The sequence below is a fragment of the Mangifera indica genome, unplaced genomic scaffold, assembly GCF_011075055.1.
Source record: "Mangifera indica cultivar Alphonso unplaced genomic scaffold, CATAS_Mindica_2.1 Un_0050, whole genome shotgun sequence".
Taxonomy (NCBI): Eukaryota; Viridiplantae; Streptophyta; class Magnoliopsida; order Sapindales; family Anacardiaceae; genus Mangifera; species Mangifera indica.
Window position 1 is genome coordinate 72,941 of NW_025401142.1, and position 9,243 is coordinate 82,183.

Here is a 9,243-nt window from a genome sequence, read left to right on the forward strand (position 1 = left end):
CTTAGTGACTTTAAAATGTGTGTGCTTCTAATAATTGAAAATTGTGGTGAATAGTTGGGTTTGCCCTATCTTATTCCTGGGATGTTTGTGGTGTGTGTAACTTCCTTTCTTCAAGAATGCTGTGAGTGGGTTCGCGTAAACTAATATTAAAGATGCTTGCTTAAGGTTTTGCTTCTAAAGAGAATCTAACCCAACCTCCCATCCAACAAAGCTGAAGGAAAAACTGAAAAACTAACCAAATCAGAGTCACAACTCTATTTGTCCAAATACAAGAACAATCTAAGACTAAAAGGAATCAACCCTGTCTTCTTTCATTTTCTGAATTTTGAATATGAAGCATATGAAATGATGTTCATGAAATTCATGCTGTCATGTAACTCTTGCATTAAAATAATATTTACAAGATGTTCCTGGATTAAGTGAATTCATTTAACTTCATTTGAGAAACAGAAATATTGGATAGAAAGAAAAAATGAGGCAAAGTTATCAACCTAGGCTAAGAAATTTCTCCAATTCTGCTCAGACTGTCTAGGAATTTCAATTCGGACACAATGCACTCAAGTCGAGAGGAAGATTAAGAATCTTTACAAAATTCTTACGAAAAATAGTAAAAACAAAAATAGATAGAGATCAAACAGAGAAATAATACAGATTTACACAGTTGGGATCTGGTTTTCCTTAGGGGAGTTAGTAAATTCTAGTGCTTCACAGAAAGGGAAATGTTCTTAGACCAACTTTTGAGTGGCTTTCAACGATAAACTCTAGTTTGAATGGCTGCTATTATTTCAGATAGCTGCAGACCAGGCTTCGGCAATAATGACCGAAGGAAAATTAGATTCTTAATCCAGAATTTTATTAATTTTAAAAATTTTACAGGAAGCTTGAACCAGATTCTCTTAAAAATTATATATATATATGAGAAGAGATTACTCCAACAGGATGAACGTGAGATTAACTTCAATGATAGAACAAAAATGCTTATTCATGACTTCACCTAAGTTTCATCCATGATAGTTTTAAAATAAGTAAAAAAGTTGTGGTTCAAATGTGAAACTATTAGCAGATTACTTGATAAGAAACTACAAGCCAACCATAAATAAATTCAACAGAAAATTTCAACTAAAAATAAATTGAAGAGAAAAACAATAGATGGGAATCCATGATAATAACAATCTAATTACAGAATAATACATTGTAAAATTAAACTCTAGTAACTCTTGAAGTAACAACTCTAACTAATACAGATAACCTTTTGCAGGTAAAATATGATAACCAATACCTGTTCTGAAGCATCGTAATCATCGTCACACCAATATTTTTGAGTCAACTGCTGAATGAATCATCCCAATTATCCAGCTTTTGTTGGAATGATAAAAGGAATTGAAGCAAACAGATGCACATCTATCATTTCACCTCTTAAATTAGGACTTTGACGCTTTGTCCAAAGCGTTAAAAACATTTTCTGGAGTAACCTCCTCCACAATCACAATTTTGTCCCTTGATTTCGATCCAGAACCTATAAGCACTTGCCTTCTTTTCACCCCTAAAACCTGAAACAAGGGAGCGTGAAATTATAAATTCCCTTTAAATTAAACATGACTTCCCATCATGCAAAAAACATAACATAAATAAGAAATGAAAAATTGAATGGAAGGCATCAAAAGGGTAAAAACCTACAACAAAATTACCAAGTAAAAACTTTTACTCCACAATTATAAAAATTAATTTAGACCATGTCAAGGTGCATCCAGTAGAACTTAAATCTTCTATGACCTACAGATTTTACATCAAATGTTCTTAAGAATGTGCTTAGTTTACGTTAATTCTCTTGCCCGTTTGTCCCTTTTTTTTTTTTGGGTAACTTGTCCAGTCATGCTTTCAGGATATGTAAAGTGAAATTTTTGGATTGGGCCAACAAGAAGGAAAGATAAACAGTATCCAAACTCTTTCTTAACATCCCCCTTTCGTTTTCAAAATTCTCTTCTCAAAAAAGAAAAAGAAAAAAAAATCGAAAGCCCAACTAAAACTCACCGAGCTGATGTACTCGAGAAGCGCTGCGTTCGCTTCGCCGGCGCGTCAATTTGCACTCCCACAGCCTCATCACTCACATCTACGAATCACAAAATAACGTCAACACGAAGGAAAATAAAAAAAACAAAGAAATAATCATATATTTATACGAACCTGTAATAGATGACATTTTGGAGCCGGGCTTGGCGTGGAAGGTTATGGCCACAGAGGTGGAAGAAACGACGCGAATACATGATGGGAGATTGTAGTTTTGAGTTATGTTAGTTGAGGCTTGCGAGAACTGAGTTGACTAGTCCCATGTCGCCTTGGCTTTGGCTTTTTTCAGTGACGCCATCTCTGTGTCTTGACTTGGACATCGATAAGGGTGTGTACGGTCTGCTTTAATGTAATTTTGAAAGATTTTTTAAGTTAAATTGAGAAGATAATTTAAAAGCTTTTCAAATTAAATCTAATCAACTAACAAAATATAGTGTATTCTAATTTAGATTATGGTTTGATCCATAGTTAACAATATCTTATAAAATATGATATTTATCGTATCTTATGATATAATATAATATAGATAGAAAATTATATACATCATAAATTGTATCAAATTAATATGATACAGTAAATATATTATATGTCTTACGTTATAATATATATTACTTGTATAAAATGATACATTTTTTTAGAGAACATGATAATCTGTCAAGGGTATATATAAACATTTTTAAAATGCTAAAAGTATTTGCAATATTTTTTAAAATAATGATATTTTAATTATAATATTTCATTAGTAATTTATTATTTTAATTTTTAAAAAGTATATCATATAATGTAATACACGATATAGTAAATTAGGGTGTTGATATATGATATAATACACAATTTGACTATTATAATTGGAATATTTTAAATTCATATATATATATATATATATATATATATATATATATATATATATATATATATATATATATAAATTAACTGAGTTATAAGTTTTTAAAATATAATATACACATATAAAATATATATACACAATATATATTTATATAAAATAATAAAATAAATATAAAAAGCAAATTACACACTTAATTGTTTATTGAAATATTTTGTCATATATATATATATATTATAAAAATACAATTTTCGGTTTGATTCAATTTAAAAATCGTTCGAACTATAATTTAAATTGAAAAAAATAGTTTAAAAAATTTCAACACAAATCAAACTATTTTATAAATCAAATTATAATTTTTAAGTTATTTAATTTAGTTTTACAATTTATTGAATTATGTATACCCCTAAGTAGCGGAGAAATGTTTAAAGCGATGAGTGTACAATGTTGAGGCAGTCAACAGTTTAAGAGCACTTTAGACAAACAAAAGAAAATATATAAATAATAAAATAATTTGGTATTCATTATGCCCACATTATGGTTCAAGGTTAACATGGGCCAATTTAAGTGATACTGAACTCCTTCATGGGCATATCACAAGTATTAAAAAAATATTACAACACTTAAAAAGGTAACAATAAATTTTATTCACAATATATTGATGTATAAATGCATTTTTTGATAGTAAAATTATTTTATATTAAATATGTGTCATATAATAAATTTAATTATACAAGATGAAATAAAATGAAATGGGAACAAAGAAAAACTAAAATTAATGTTAAAACTTGTTAGACCGCCACATATTTAATGTTAAAATCATGTGATATACTAAGACTTTTAATATCTACTATAACATAATAATCAATTTTTAGTATGAGTGGATATGTATTAGATAATACAAGATCAAGTTTACATTCTAGTGTTTTTTAAAATATTATATGCATGAAAGATTGGGTGATTGCAGATTTCGAATTGTAAAATCATGTTGTTAAAATTATCTGTAACATTTGCAGTTATGCTTAAAGTTATTTTGGTTTTTTAGTATTTTTCCTATATGAGTTTGTGCTTGAGAAGCTTTTATGTGATTTGTAACATGCACGACCATGTATGCGAAGTTATACACCTATGTATGATATGGCAAAGATGGCAAAATGTTCTTTTTGCATATAGTATGTTTTGGTTAATTTTTGGCTAGGATACACGTTTGTGTCTAGTCAGCAAATTTTGAATTTTGGGATAACGTTATGTTCTACAGGAATCTCTCGACATGGTTTAATATTTTGATAACTGATGTATACGTTTGTGTACGTCTATTTAATCTGAAAATAAAAACAATTGCAGAAGAGGCAGCACTGATTTTTTTCCTCAAAAACCATTCAACCAAACAAGAGAGAAGGGAGGATGAAAGGGTGGTAAAGTCACTTTTTTCACTAGGAGAAAAGTTTTTAAGAGTCGTTCAAGCAATGGGAAGGCTACTGTCATCGCTTTATCAAGGTAAGTAGCATGATTCCTTGTGATGGTATGTATTGGCTTAGGTTGGTTATATGCATACATACATACATACATACATACATACATACATACATATATATACATATATATATGTATATATATATATATATATATATATATATATATATATATATATATATATATATATATATATATATATATATATATATATATATAATATATATATATATATATATATGTGTATGTATGTATGTATATAGAGTAGAAGTAAGGGTTGATTGAGTTTTTACATGAATATGGTCTTATTTGTAGTTAGAATTGTTTTTAGTTAGGTTTAGTAATGATTCCTTTTATGTATGGTTGTTTAATTTAATGTTAATGAATTGTTTGGGTTGGTAGAATGATAGAAAACTCATTGAAATTGATATGTGGAAGAATAAGCTTTTGATGTGTAGGGTAGAATAGGATAGGCATATTAGGTGTATGTTGTGCCATGTTGATATTGCTTAAATCATTAAACCATATGTGTAGTGTAGAATAGGGTGGTATGGTAAGGTATTGGTTATGAAGTATGTACTTTTAAAAGGGTTTTGGTTGTGTTTGAATGTGTAGACAAGGCAAGTGACTTCAGATCTAAATTTTGGAATTTTAGCGACACATACCTATATGTTTGAGACATACCAGTGTGCATCTAGGAATATCTGCCCATGTAAGATTGGGTAGATAGGGATATAGAGTTGGGCATGAACACATGACCATGTGGTATAGGACAAACGACCATGTGCCTATCACTAAAGATGCATTCCTGTGTGTTTTTGTTGCAGGTCATGTAAATCGGGTAATACACACTCATGTATAAAGGGTACACACCCATGTACTTTTAGGAAACCTAAAAATGTAATCTCTAGAAATGGATTTAGAATGTATGAGGCTTTGTCATGAATATATAGAGTAGAGAAATGATAGATTTACCCTTATGGATGGTATTGAGAGAGGAAGGCTAATGCCCATACCATAATGAGAGTTATTGGTAATGGGAATTAATAAAGGCATGCCTGACTAGGTGGATGACAACACATACCTGTTAAGATATTGTTCGGATTGAAAAGTTCAAGATGATGTGCAATAATGTTACAAGCCACCAAACTGTGTGTAAAATGGCAGTGAAAGCAACAAGCTAATATATCGATGTGATTTCACACTGACGACGAGTTTCATAGCATTTGGGATGCATGTGTGAAGATGAGAAAGGTCCAGAGACCCACCGTATGAGTTATATTTCTCAATATCTCAAGTCTAATTGGCATGTATATGATTTGCACATAAGGATGACATTCGAGATGTCATAAGCTTTCACCTGATGTTTGAGATGTCAATGTACATCACAAGGGTTAGTCATTCGAGATGACACCTTGTTATTGGAACGTGGGCATCTAGGATGCTGGAGAATACATCCATGAACTTTCTTAGGAAAAAAGTAACATTACTTCTTGTATTACTTTTGTTATTTACTGAGTGTAAATTCACTCACGTGTTTTTTGTGTGATTTTGTAAGTAGGGTTCTAGAGTAGCGAGATAGTGATAGAGAGACTAGTGGTACGACTCATTTTGATACACAAGGATAAAAGGACTTAGATGTTCTTCATTGTTATTCATAAACCATTCATTACACTTTTATGGATTATTTATATATATTACTGTATTTGGATTTAACTGTTATTGGTTTGGATTGATTTGTATAAACTTCGACTTACATTTAGATGCTTTCATTCATTTTATCTAGAAAATATTTGAATTATGGTGTTTCATTCTAGTATACTTTTGGGACAATGGGTTTGATTTGAATGTTTTGCATTTAATGATTATGATCACATATTATAAAAGTCTGTCAAGTTATGTATCTTAAGGTATATATTCTGGATAGCTGTGAGTGCTTTGAGAAAGGTGTTACATTTATAATATTAGAGCATGATTTTGGGGAATCCCAAAAATGATTTTATGCATGCATAATCATTTGAAACCTTTCATGCAACGTCAACCACTCCCATTTGCCAACCGTTATAAGTAGAATTATGACGTGTCTTTAAATAACATTATGTAAAATTGAGGCTATGTGATTGATTTCAAGAGAGAAGATCAAAGAGATTCATAGGTAATGATAAGAATGATGAGATTCTAATTCCAGAAGAGAGCCAAAAGGTGGCTCAAAGACCCATTCCAAGTATAGCTATAGCACCGCACATAAATGATAAGTAAATCTGAAGGATTGTACATGTGGTTATTCGAACTAAACCCTAAGAGTGTGAGTTACCTTATGCTAGCACCACCATTAACTAAGTAATAACTCCCTACATATGACACACCACCTAGACTAGAGTCAGTGGGTGAGGGCTTATAGAGACAGGGGGTAATAAGAGAATATAGGGGCTAGATTTACCCTATTTACAATCTAATAGGTAAAGACCAAACCCTAGAGTTTCATGGAACAGACAGGGATGTTGTGTCAACAAAGGATTGGCTAAAGGTCATGAAAGATGCAATGGAGCTATTTGAGATGACGGATAAGGAAAAGATTCGATATGCCAATTCTTTGATAAGAGGCGATGTCAAGGTGTAATAGAGAGCTTTTAAGGATGCTCAATAAACTGATGTTATGACATGGGCTAATTTCATATAGGCTTTCAAAAAAGAGTTTTTATGAGCTGATGTGCAATATGTCAAGGCACAAGAGTACCTCAAATTGAGACAAGAAGATATGGCAGTCAAGAAGTTCTCTACTAAGTTGAACTCCTAGTCAGACATGCCCTGAGTATTGCTAATACCAATAAAGGGAAGACAATGATCTTAATCAATGGGCTTAGAGCTGACATCTCCAAGGACATGTTGATAGGAGATAACCCTTCCAGATCCTACACTGAGGCAGTAGGTAAAGATTAGTGATCAAAGGCCATGAGATTAAAAATGGCTAGAGAAAAAGGAGAAAGATACAGATTTATTCCAGCAACTCAGAGTCATGACCCTACAACCCTAAAAATAGTTATGTGGAAAACAGTTGTGATAGTCATGACACTAGGGCCAATAAAGACAATCGAGGTAAGAGGAGTTTATAATCCCGAGGTTCCAAGAAAGGTTAAAAGAGAAAAAGGTCAAGGCATGAAGAGCAACCTAGGCGAGAAGAGCTATTGAGGAGAAAATAGACCCTTACATGTTGGAGATATGGTCATAGACATACTAGTGATTGTATAATTTCTCAAAGGATTTGTTTCAGATGTAAACAACTAGGACAATTTGCCCAAGAGTCTTTGTAGCAACCTAGATTCAGGTTGAGCCCAATTGGTCAGTTAATTTTTCATTCTTGTCTTTTATATACATTGATAGATTTTGGTGTTACTCATAGCTTTATTGCTCGAGGGATTATGGAAATGCAAAGGTTAAAATCTGCCACAATATCTAACATTAGTGTAAAGATGCTAGATAGAGATAAAATTCAAAGTAACTAGATGATGTTGGGTAAGACCATGTTCCTACGAGGTCGAGAGATGATGGTGGACTTGACAATGGTTGACATGTTAGACTTTGATATAATATTGGGTATGGATTTCTTAAGCCACTATAGAGTTAAGATAAACTGTAAGAAGAAGAAAGTTTGATTCCAATTGAAAAACAGTGAATAGTTCTTATTCAGTGAAGGTTGAATGTTGATCATGATGATCAGCAACTTGAAAGCCAAAAAAATGTTAATGAAAATGTGTTCTAGGTACCTATCTCATATGGTAAGCAAGTTAGTGGAGACTACCCAGTGGTGTGTGAATTTTTTGATATATTCCCAAATGAATTATGTAGATAGGCTCTAGGGACAACACCTATTTCTAGGGCCCTATATAGAATGGCACCAACGAAGCTCCAAGAGTTGAAGAAATAGTTATAAGAATTACTTGACAGTAAATTTATATGACCAAGTCATTTACCATGGGATGCATTGATCCTTTTTGTGAAAAAGAAGGATGAGTCGATACGTATCTGTATTGATTATCGAGAGTTGAACAAAGTTATCATCAAAAACAAGTATCCACTGTCATGGATTAATAATTTATTTGATCAACTAAAGGGTGCTTCGATATTTTTAAAGATTAATTTGAGGTCAGGGTAGCCAAAAAAGATGTTCCAAAGACAGTCTTCTGAATATGATATAGGCACTATGAATTTGTGGTGATAGCCTTTGGTCTGACAAATACACCATTGTATAAAGTACCTAAGACCACTATATTAGATATAGATGCAAGATTTGTCTCAGCTTTTTGACAGAGTTTGCAAAGATCAATAGGTACTAGATTGGCGTTTAACATTGCTTATCACCCTCAGACTAACGGGCAAACTAAGAAAGTGAATCAAATGATAGAGGATATGTTGAAAGCTTGCTACTTAGACTAGAAAGTGAGTTAAGTTGAAGTGTTGCCACTAATGGAATTCACTTATAATAATAGTTATTAGACAACCATCAAGATGTCTTCTTATAAGGTATTTTATGGGAGAAAGTGTTTATCACTATTGTATTGGGAGGAGACTGGTGAAAATGATGCATTAATAAAATCCTTGGGGCCAGAATGATTGAAAAGACAATTGAAAATGTAAGGTTGATTTAAGAAAGGATGAAACAGGTCCAAGATTGTTAGAAAAGCTATATAGACCAAAAGAGGCCATATTTGGAGTTTGTTGTGGATGACAAGGTCTTTATGAAAATTGTCTCCTATTATCATGTGATGAGATTTAGGTAAAAAAGTAAACTAGCACCAAGGTTTGTGGGACCTTATGAGATCTTAGAGTGTTATATTGTTAGCGAGTATGGATATGATACA

General features: G+C 31.8%; 1 pseudogene; it reads right to left on the minus strand.

Annotated features, from left to right (window-relative positions):
• Nucleotides 1–1,097: 1,097 nt before the first annotated feature.
• On the minus strand, nt 1,098–5,146 carry LOC123206811 (annotated as a pseudogene).
• Nucleotides 5,147–9,243: the final 4,097 nt, after the last annotated feature.